This window comes from Penaeus japonicus, unplaced genomic scaffold (assembly GCF_977035675.1).
Source record: "Penaeus japonicus unplaced genomic scaffold, GWHDUDI00000001_assembly GWHDUDI00000003, whole genome shotgun sequence".
Lineage (NCBI taxonomy): Eukaryota > Metazoa > Arthropoda > Malacostraca > Decapoda > Penaeidae > Penaeus > Penaeus japonicus.
The window spans coordinates 42,284,236-42,289,235 of record NW_028234405.1 but is presented as its reverse complement, the minus strand read 5'-3'; the positions used below and the strand labels follow the sequence as shown (position 1 = coordinate 42,289,235).

General features: G+C 38.5%; 1 protein-coding gene across 1 annotated transcript in view; it reads left to right on the top strand.

The window, feature by feature from the left end:
• The window catches only part of Dnaaf5 (Dynein axonemal assembly factor 5), a 29,163-nt gene that overhangs the window by 1,431 nt on the left and 22,732 nt on the right, over positions 1–5,000 (top strand). The window lies entirely within an intron of this gene.

The window sequence follows — 5,000 nt, the reverse complement described above, 5'->3', positions numbered from 1 at the left end:
TGAAGTGTAGTTTATGTATTATAGATAGCATGCTGCATAACAGCAGCATTTTATGATGATGATGAATCAGTTCCTTTATACATTATTGCTTTGGACATTGATTTGTTTATTTTAACATTGTAGAATTTTTTTTCATTAATTAAGAGTCAGATTGCCATATATCTTTACATTTTCTTTAAAATTACCCTAGTCTTTTGTAGTATGCTCATATTAGGAGAGGTTTTATCATATATTTCATATTGTATTAACCCAACACCGCCGGGCGCCGGCCACAGACGGCGATTATGTAATATGATAGCGCGGGTGCCATCATACGCCATCGATGATATAATTGATTTAGGCCTATGCGTTCGAGAGCCCTGGCATTGAAGCCATAAAAGACGAAACAGTCCCGGCGGGAATGGGTTAAGATTTCAATTGGGTTAGGTGAAATGTTCTTTCTTTTTCTTTACAATTTTTTTATATGCTTTAAGCTGTTTATCTACTCTGAAACCAGGCTCAAGTTGGGAGCTATCACCCTTTCATTAAGGCCTAGGCACACCATCTAGGAACTAGGCGAGAGAGACCTAGAGTGTTTTCTGCTCGGATTCTGCTAATTTTTTGGTGAAGGATCAAAATATTTTTTATTCTGTGATCGTCTTGGAAGTTTGCAACATGTTCTTATGTAGCTATGATATTATGAAAAACATTTTGAAGCTGGCTTAACCCTTTCCCTGTCACCCCTCCAGAGGCGAACATTTTTCTAGCTGTCACAGGTCTTTGATTTTTTAAAAAATTTAAATAGTAGAATTTAGCTTAATTTGAGTAGCCAGATTTACTAAGAAAGGGTTAGAGAACACGCTAGAATAAAAATATTTTAGATAAATTTTTATTATTCGTTCTTGTGAGGACATAAATATTGGAATTGCTCGTATGCCAGGCAAAGAGGAGCCGGCAGCGAGTAAGCATAATCTTGTGCCTGAAGACTGTGATGACAAGGTGTGAATCCCCAACCCAACAGCCATATCTCGGCCTGTCAATCATCCGACAGAGTCACATGATCTGATCCGGTACTTCTATCAAACCATTTTTTTATATGCTTTAAGCTGTTTTTCTACTCTGAAACCAGGCTCAAGTTGGGAGCTATCACCCTTTCATTAAGGCCTAGGCACACCATCTAGGAACTAGGCGAGAGAGACCTAGAGTGTTTTCTGCTCGGATTCTGCTAATTTTTTGGTGAAGGATCAAAATATTTTTTATTCTGTGATCGTCTTGGAAGTTTGCAACATGTTCTTATGTAGCTATGATATTATGAAAAACATTTTGAAGCTGGCTTAACCCTTTCCCTGTCACCCCTCCAGAGGCGAACATTTTTCTAGCTGTCACAGGTCTTTGATTTTTTTAAAAATTTAAATAGTAGAATTTAGCTTAATTTGAGTAGCCAGATTTACTAAGAAAGGGTTAGAGAACACGCTAGAATAAAAATATTTTAGATAAATTTTTATTATTCGTTCTTGTGAGGACATAAATATTGGAATTGCTCGTATGCCAGGCAAAGAGGAGCCGGCAGCGAGTAAGCATAATCTTGTGCCTGAAGACTGTGATGACAAGGTGTGAATCCCCAACCCAACAGCCATATCTCGGCCTGTCAATCATCCGACAGAGTCACATGATCTGATCCGGTACTTCTATCAAACCATTTTTTTATATGCTTTAAGCTGTTTTTCTACTCTGAAACCAGGCTCAAGTTGGGAGCTATCACCCTTTCATTAAGGCCTAGGCACACCATCTAGGAACTAGGCGAGAGAGACCTAGAGTGTTTTCTGCTCGGATTCTGCTAATTTTTTGGTGAAGGATCAAAATATTTTTTATTCTGTGATCGTCTTGGAAGTTTGCAACATGTTCTTATGTAGCTATGATATTATGAAAAACATTTTGAAGCTGGCTTAACCCTTTCCCTGTCACCCCTCCAGAGGCGAACATTTTTCTAGCTGTCACAGGTCTTTGATTTTTTTAAAAATTTAAATAGTAGAATTTAGCTTAATTTGAGTAGCCAGATTTACTAAGAAAGGGTTAGAGAACACGCTAGAATAAAATATTTTAGATAAATTTTTATTATTCGTTTTTGTTAGGTCCTAAATATTGTTATTGCTCGTTTGCCAGGCAAAGAGTCGCCTTCAGCGAGTAAGCATAATCTTGTGCCTGATGACTGTGATGACAATGAGTGAATCCCCAACCAACAGCCATATCTCGGCCTGTCACTCACCCGACAGAGTCACACGATCTGATCCTGTACCTCTATCAAGCCATTTTTTTATATGCTTTAAGCTGTTTTTCTACTCTGAAACCAGCTCAGTTGGGAGCTATCACCCTTTCATTAAGGCCTAGGCACACCATCTAGGAACTAGGCGAGAGAGACCTAGAGTGTTTTCTGCTCGGATTCTGCTAATTTTTTGGTGAAGGATCAAAATATTTTTTATTCTGTGATCGTCTTGGAAGTTTGCAACATGTTCTTATGTAGCTATGATATTATGAAAAACATTTTGAAGCTGGCTTAACCCTTTCCCTGTCACCCCTCCAGAGGCGAACATTTTTCTAGCTGTCACAGGTCTTTGATTTTTTAAAAAATTTAAATAGTAGAATTTAGCTTAATTTGAGTAGCCAGATTTACTAAGAAAGGGTTAGAGAACACGCTAGAATAAATATTTTAGATAAATTTTTATTATTCGTTCTTGTGAGGACATAAATATTGGAATTGCTCGTATGCCAGGCAAAGAGGAGCCGGCAGCGAGTAAGCATAATCTTGTGCCTGAAGACTGTGATGACAAGGTGTGAATCCCCAACCCAACAGCCATATCTCGGCCTGTCAATCATCCGACAGAGTCACATGATCTGATCCGGTACTTCTATCAAACCATTTTTTTATATGCTTTAAGCTGTTTTTCTACTCTGAAACCAGGCTCAAGTTGGGAGCTATCACCCTTTCATTAAGGCCTAGGCACACCATCTAGGAACTAGGCGAGAGAGACCTAGAGTGTTTTCTGCTCGGATTCTGCTAATTTTTTGGTGAAGGATCAAAATATTTTTTCTGTGATCGTCTTGGAAGTTTGCAACATGTTCTTATGTAGCTATGATATTATGAAAAACATTTTGAAGCTGGCTTAACCCTTTCCCTGTCACCCCTCCAGAGGTGAACATTTTTCTAGCTGTCATAGGTCTTTGATTTTTTAAAAATTTAAATAGTAGAATTTACGTTAATTTGAGTAGCTAGATTTACTAAGGAAGGTTTAGAGAACACGCTAGAATAAAAATATTTTTGATAATTTTTCATTATTCGTTTTTATGAGGACATAAATATTGGAATTGCTCGTATGCCAGGCAAGGAGGAGCCGGCAGCGAGTAAGCATAATCTTGTGCCTGAAGACTGTGATGACAAGGTGTGAATCCCCAACCCAACAGCCATATCTCGGCCTGTCAATCATCCGACAGAGTCACATGATCTGATCCGGTACTTCTATCAAACCATTTTTTTATATGCTTTAAGCTGTTTTTCTACTCTGAAACCAGGCTCAAGTTGGGAGCTATCACCCTTTCATTAAGGCCTAGGCACACCATCTAGGAACTAGGCGAGAGAGACCTAGAGTGTTTTCTGCTCGGATTCTGCTAATTTTTTGGTGAAGGATCAAAATATTTTTTATTCTGTGATCGTCTTGGAAGTTTGCAACATGTTCTTATGTAGCTATGATATTATGAAAAACATTTTGAAGCTGGCTTAACCCTTTCCCTGTCACCCCTCCAGAGGCGAACATTTTTCTAGCTGTCACAGGTCTTTGATTTTTTAGAAATTCAAATAGTAGAATTTACGTTAATTTTAGTAGCCAGATTTACTAAGGAAGGGTTAGAGAACACGCTAGAATAAAAATATTTTAGATAAATTTTTATTATTCGTTCTTGTGAGGACATAAATATTGGAATTGCTCGTATGCCAGGCAAAGAGGAGCCGGCAGCGAGTAAGCATAATCTTGTGCCTGAAGACTGTGATGACAAGGTGTGAATCCCCAACCCAACAGCCATATCTCGGCCTGTCAATCATCCGACAGAGTCACATGATCTGATCCGGTACTTCTATCAAACCATTTTTTTATATGCTTTAAGCTGTTTTTCTACTCTGAAACCAGGCTCAAGTTGGGAGCTATCACCCTTTCATTAAGGCCTAGGCACACCATCTAGGAACTAGGCGAGAGAGACCTAGAGTGTTTTCTGCTCGGATTCTGCTAATTTTTTGGTGAAGGATCAAAATATTTTTTATTCTGTGATCGTCTTGGAAGTTTGCAACATGTTCTTATGTAGCTATGATATTATGAAAAACATTTTGAAGCTGGCTTAACCCTTTCCCTGTCACCCCTCCAGAGGCGAACATTTTTCTAGCTGTCACAGGTCTTTGATTTTTTAAAAAATTTAAATAGTAGAATTTAGCTTAATTTGAGTAGCCAGATTTACTAAGAAAGGGTTAGAGAACACGCTAGAATAAAAATATTTTAGATAAATTTTTATTATTCGTTCTTGTGAGGACATAAATATTGGAATTGCTCGTATGCCAGGCAAAGAGGAGCCGGCAGCGAGTAAGCATAATCTTGTGCCTGAAGACTGTGATGACAAGGTGTGAATCCCCAACCCAACAGCCATATCTCGGCCTGTCAATCATCCGACAGAGTCACATGATCTGATCCGGTACTTCTATCAAACCATTTTTTTATATGCTTTAAGCTGTTTTTCTACTCTGAAACCAGGCTCAAGTTGGGAGCTATCACCCTTTCATTAAGGCCTAGGCACACCATCTAGGAACTAGGCGAGAGAGACCTAGAGTGTTTTCTGCTCGGATTCTGCTAATTTTTTGGTGAAGGATCAAAATATTTTTTATTCTGTGATCGTCTTGGAAGTTTGCAACATGTTCTTATGTAGCTATGATATTATGAAAAACATTTTGAAGCTGGCTTAACCCTTTCCCTGTCACCCCTCCA